Source organism: Arachis duranensis, chromosome 5, assembly GCF_000817695.3.
Source record: "Arachis duranensis cultivar V14167 chromosome 5, aradu.V14167.gnm2.J7QH, whole genome shotgun sequence".
Taxonomy (NCBI): domain Eukaryota; kingdom Viridiplantae; phylum Streptophyta; class Magnoliopsida; order Fabales; family Fabaceae; genus Arachis; species Arachis duranensis.
The window spans coordinates 15,681,577-15,687,935 of NC_029776.3; positions in this window are offsets into that span (position 1 = coordinate 15,681,577).

The window sequence follows — 6,359 nt, forward strand, 5'->3', positions numbered from 1 at the left end:
GTATTAATGCAATTACTATTGTTCTTCTATTCAATTCCGCTTGTTCTTGTTCTAAGATATCACTTGTTCTTCAAATTGATGGATGTGATGATTCGTGACACTCATCATCATTCTCACCTATGAACGTGTGACTGACAACCACCTCCGTTCTACCTTCGATTGGGTGAATATCTCTTGGATTCCTGATACACGATGCATGGTTGATCGCCTGACAACCGAGTGCTCACCTAACAAACGAGCCAGCCATTCCGTGAGATCAGAGTCTTCGTGGTATAGGCTAGAACTGATGGCGGCATTCAAGAGAATCCGGAAGGTCTAACCTTGTCTGTGGTAGTCTGAGTAGGATTCAATGATTGAATGACTGTGACGTGCTTCAAACTCCTTATCTCTATCTTTATGTTTTATACGTTTATCACCATACCTATTTGAGTTTGCCTGACTGAGATTTACAAGGTGACCATAGCTTGCTTCATACCAACAATCTCTGTGGGATCGACCCTTACTCGCGTAAGGTTTATTACTTGGACGACCCAGTACACTTGCTAGTTAGTTGTGCGAAGTTGTGTTTATGCCATGGTATTGAACACCAAGTTTTTGGATTCATTACCGGGGATTATTTGATTTATGAAAAGTATTGATCACAATTTCGTGCACCATTAGGCAACCTTGAAAAAGTCTTAGAGAGATGCACCAAAACAAACCTTGTCTTAAATTTTGAAAAATGTCACTTCATGGTCAAACAAGGCATTGTTTTGGGACACATAGTCTCTAAAGAAGGCATCTCTGTAGATTTGGCAAAAATAAATGTCATATCTAGTTTGCCTTACCCCTCCTCTGAGAGGAAAGTCCGCTCTTTTCTTGGACATGCAGGATTCTACCGGAGATTCATCAAAGACTTTAGCAAGGTGGCCCTACCTCTTTCTCGATTACTACAAAAGGACACTGAATTTGAGCTAAGCAAAGAATGCATGGAAGCATATGACAAACTTAAAGTAGCATTGACACAAGCCCCTATTGTGCGAGGACCAAATTGGGTTCAACCATTTGAAATCATGTGCGATGCCTCGAATTATGTGATAGGAGCCGCGTTAGCACAACGCGAAGGTAAGATTCCCTACGTCATAGCTTATGCTTCCAAAACATTAGACGGTGCCCAATCCAACTACACTACAACCGAAAAGGAACTCCTAGCCATTGTTTTTGCTTTGGACAAGTTCCGAGCCTACCTTCTTGGTTCCAAGGTTGTAGTGTACTCAGATCACGCAGCACTTAAGTATTTGTTGACCAAAAAGGAATCAAAACCGAGATTAATTCGCTGGGTGCTTTTGTTACAAGAATTTGACTTGGAGATCAAAGATAGGAGTGGTTCCCAAAACCTAGTGGCGGATCATTTAAGTCGCCTCGAACACACAAAAGGCGACACCACTCCTATCAATGACTCTTTTCCTCTAGATGGTTTGCACACAATCTCGGAAGTAGTTCCTTGGTATGCCCCAATAGCAAACTACTTGGTTTCACGCATCTTCCCTCCCAATCTCAGCAAACATCAAAGGGATAAGCTGAAAAGCGAATCCAAATACTATGTTTGGGATGATCCTTATTTGTGGAGGTGTGGAGCGGACCAAATAGTGCGAAGGTGCATACCTCAAATCGAATTCCAAGCAATCTTGGACGCTTGCCATGCTTCCAAAGGAGGTGGCCATTATGGCCCCCAAAGAACGGCAAGAAAGGTCCTTGATTGCGGATTTTGGTGGCCAACTCTTCTCAAAGATGCTTCCCACTATTGCAACTCTTGTCCCCAATGCATTCGATTTGGAAATATTTCCAAGAAGGACGAAATCCCCCAACAAAATATGCTTTTTTGTGAAATCTTTGACGTATGGGGAATCGACTTCATGGGACCATTTCCAAATTCCAATGGCTTTCTCTACATCTTGTTAGCCGTCGATTATGTGTCAAAATGGGTGGAAGCAATCCCCACCCGAACGGATGACGCTCATGTTGTTTATTCTTTTGTGAGGAACAATATCATTTGTCGCTTTGGCTCCCCAAGAGCAATCATTAGCGACCAAGGATCCCACTTTTGCAACAAAAAAATGGAAGGCCTCATGAGGAGATATAGCATCATACACAAAGTCGCCACGGCCTACCACCCTCAGACAAACGGCCAAGCCGAAGTTTCCAACCGGGAAATCAAGCATGTGTTAGAAAGAATCGTGAAGCCGAATAGGAAGGATTGGAGCACTAAACTCTCCGATGCACTGTGGGCCTATCGAACAGCTTACAAGACACCTATTGGCATGAGCCCCTTTCGGCTTGTATATGGTAAAGCATGCCACTTACCGGTAGAAATCGAACAGAAAGCTTATTGGGCAATAAAGGAATGTAATATGAACTTGGGTGGAGCCGGAGTAGAAAGAAAGCTTCAATTAGCGGAATTGGAATGCTTGAGATTAGAAGCTTATGACAACTCTAGACTCTACAAGGAAAAGTTGAAAGCCATCCATGACAAGAACATTAGGAGAAGAGAATTCCGACCCGGTGACCTAGTTCTCCTTTACAATTCAAGATTGAGATTACTACCCGGAAAGCTTAGATCAAGGTGGGATGGACCCTACCAAGTGGAGAAGGTAGAACCTTTTGGGGTCTACCACTTGCGCCATCCATCAAGTCCGGAAATTTTCAAGGTAAATGGGCACCGTCTCAAATTGTACCACGGTGAGCAAAGAAAGAACTCCAAGGAATTTGAAGTATTCCTCTTGAGGGATGTACCTCTTGAACAAGAACTTTGAGCCATTGAAAGTCCAACTTAAGGACGGTAAACAAAAGTGCTAGGTGGGAGACACCCCACCATGGTAAGATCTTCCTTTGTATATAGCCATTGCATCATTCTTTGATTAACACTAGCTTAACACTTGACTTCATGTTTGATAGTTAGATTTCAATCCTAATTCTGCTTCATTTGTTGAGTTCATTGGTAGTTTCTCAAGTTAACACGCCTTACTATAGTACTGAAGTGGCTGTTTGGGAGGTGGGAATGTCATAAGGGGTGCAAAATCCTGCAAAATTTTGAAAATCACCCTTCTGCGCGTGCGCGCCCGTGACGCATTTGGCGACAACCGACGCGAGCGCGCACCGTGCGTGGACGCGTGGGTTGCGGAAAACACCCCCCATATATTTTACCCGAGAGTTGCGCCCACACCAAGCCAGCACCATGCCTGAAGCACAGGCAACTCGCGCGTGCGCGCACACGACGCGTACGCGCGCTTGGGCGAAACCTACAGATCGACGCGTACGCGCATGGCGTGCTCACGTCGATCCCTTTGTTGCACCCCTGGTACATATTCCAGAGAGTTAAGCCACCCTCGGGCCCGCACTAAGCCACCAGCCCAGCACCACTGCCGCGTGCGCGCACCTGGCGCGCACGCGTCTATACACCACCAACACAAGGTGCGCGTGCACGCCTTCGCCGCGCCCGCGTCCCTAGTTCTGCACTTTCCTCTAGGCCACTCCACAGAGAGTTAGGCCCACCCCAGGCCAATATCATGCCTGGGGCATGCGCCCTCTGCCGCGTGCGCGCACAGTGCGCGTGCGCGCCATCGACCCCGTCACCAACTTCTGGTACCTCATCCAGAGAGTTGTGCCTCCTCTAAGCCACCATTGAGCTACAAGCCCAAGCGCATGAGCGCGTGTGCGCGGTGTACGCGCACGCACCCCCACTCCACCTCGCTCCTGCGCGCGAGCGCGCACCATGCGCGTACGCGCAGGTGATCGACGCCAACTTAAGGAGGGAACCTACTTGCCCCCTTCATTTTTTCTCTTCTTACCCTCCTCTTCTCATTCTCTCTAGCACCCATCCACTCACCACCATCCTTTCTTCCGGCCAACCACCTACCGCCGGTGGCCCCACATCACACCACTCTACAACATCTTCCTCCATATCCTCCTCCATCTTTCAAGGTACTATACCAAGGTACCCTCTCCTTCCACCTATCTCTTCTTTCTTTTTAATCATTTGGTTTCACTTTCTTTTAAGTAGCCTCTTTCCTTCCCTCCTCCCTTCTTTGCGTTATCCCTTTAGAATATCTTTGTTCTCCTTTTCTTTCCTCTTTCTCCATTTAGCTCTTCATCGGCATTTGGGTCTCAACTTCTCTTGCATTGGTAGATGAGATGTGTTGCTTGTTTTCTCTTGCTATCACTGTGCACTATAGTCATTGATAATGGATTGTGGAATGTTATATTGCTTTCACCTTCAAATCACAAACCATAACAAAGATGCACGCCAAGTGTTCGACGAAAGGCATACTTGAGTTTTGAGTTCACTTTAACCACATTGCCTCTCCACTAGTCACTTTTGCGTGCATCCCCACATTCTCCAATCCATTCACTTACTTTTTCTCAACTTGCTTCCCATTTTAGAGACTTAAGGGTATATGCTTCTCATGCTTCTTACTTGCATGCCTCTATTACCCTTGTACCACATGCAAATGAATTGCCTTGCTCTTCACACGTTATCTTACTACATGTTGCAGCTGTCATGTAATATTGATTCCTAAACTATATAGCATAACCTTTCATTGCATATTTACGCTTCTTTGGGTTTGATGTTATTCCCTTTATTTGCTATCACAGGATGGTCATCAAAAAGGATAAAAGGAAGGCTCCAAAGAAGCCAGCCTCAACTAAAGCGCACCAAGAACCAACGGCCAAGCCGCTCTTAAAGAAGACTAAGAGCCCCGTTGATGTTCTCAAAAAGGACAATCCTCCAAGAGATTCGAACAAGTTCCCCAACCGCTACTGCGAACTTGTTTACTCGAGAATGATCGAAAGGAACTACCACCCGGAGCCCCTTCTAGTCCTACCGGCTCATCTCCATCCGATTGTGATGCGACACATCGACCAGAGACAATGGAGGTTCCTCTTGAGACAACCGAAGGAGGCTAATCTCTCATGGGTGGTGGAATTCTATTCCAACTACCACTCACCCCTTCTTACATCAGTATTTGTGCGCCGGAAGCAAGTGTCCATCACAGTGAACACCATCCGAGAGGTCCTTGGGATTGAGCCACTGCGGTCAACATTTCGCATGCCATTCGCCAATCCATGGGGCGAATTCATGCCAAAGGGAACCTACCATTTCCCGTCTTGGTGACCGAATTGGTTGCAAGGGCCGGCGTCAACCGAGAGGCTAAAGATAGGAGAACCTCGATTCCGGTCGAAGGTGATGTCATTCCGACCAAGAGGTGCCTCAAGCCCCCGGAACTCACCAAGGACTTTGGATTACCCACACCGACAACCAACACTACCACATCATCTACATCACAAAAGTCAGCCACCCAACGGCTTGAAGACCTTCACAAGAAATTGGACCGTTACGAGAGGCGTAACCAACGCCGATATGCTCATGTGAAGAAACTTCTAAGCGTAGTCACACCACCTATGGAGGAGCCAGTCATTTCCACATCCACCGCAACTTCAAGCGGGGATGACGATGACATTGGAGATGCTGGCCACTCGGGACTCGATCACCTACTGCGCCTTACCTATAGCACGGAGGACCGTGCCAAGTTTTAAGTGTGGGGAGGTCGACCGACCGATCTCCGTAGGTAACACTCAAATAAATTCTGGCTCCTTGAACTCCATCATAATTAGGATAGGTTGCATGATAAGTCTACTTAGTTGGAACAATGAAACTCTTTCTTAGGAAACTAACACTTTGGGGCAAACACTTTGGGGCAACCGTGGCATTGCCAATTTTAAAATACTTTGATGCCAAAATTGCATGAAGAATTACATTTTGGAACATGGATTTTGAGTTAAGAACACAAGCTAGTGAGTTTTGAGCCTAATTGCGTGGTTACATCTTATAACCACTTATTCTCCTTCTTGTGTGCATTATTCTCTTCCTATGATTGCAATCCTTGACTTGTTTGACTCTTTATGTCCGTTATTTTATGTATTCATGCATTTATATGATTGAGGCCATCATTTCATTAGCTCACTCACCCAAATGGCCTTACCTTTTATCTTCCATTGTTAGCCAAATTTGAGCCTTCAAATAACCCACTTTGTTCTTAATTTAGCACATTACAAGCCTTAAAGCGAAAAAACAATAAATGCCCTCATTTGGATCTTTGATTAGCTTAGGCTAGAGTGTGTGAGTATCATTCAAGTGTGGGAACCTTGGGACATTGGGTGACTAAAAGGGTAATTTTGTACTATTATTGAAAATATTGAGAATTGGAAACATACTCATGTGTTGATCAAGTGTAAAACCTTATGCATTGATGTTCTTGTGTATAAAAAGGGAAAAGAGGGAAAGAAAAGAAAAGAAATAAAAATGCAAGAGACAAGAAAGA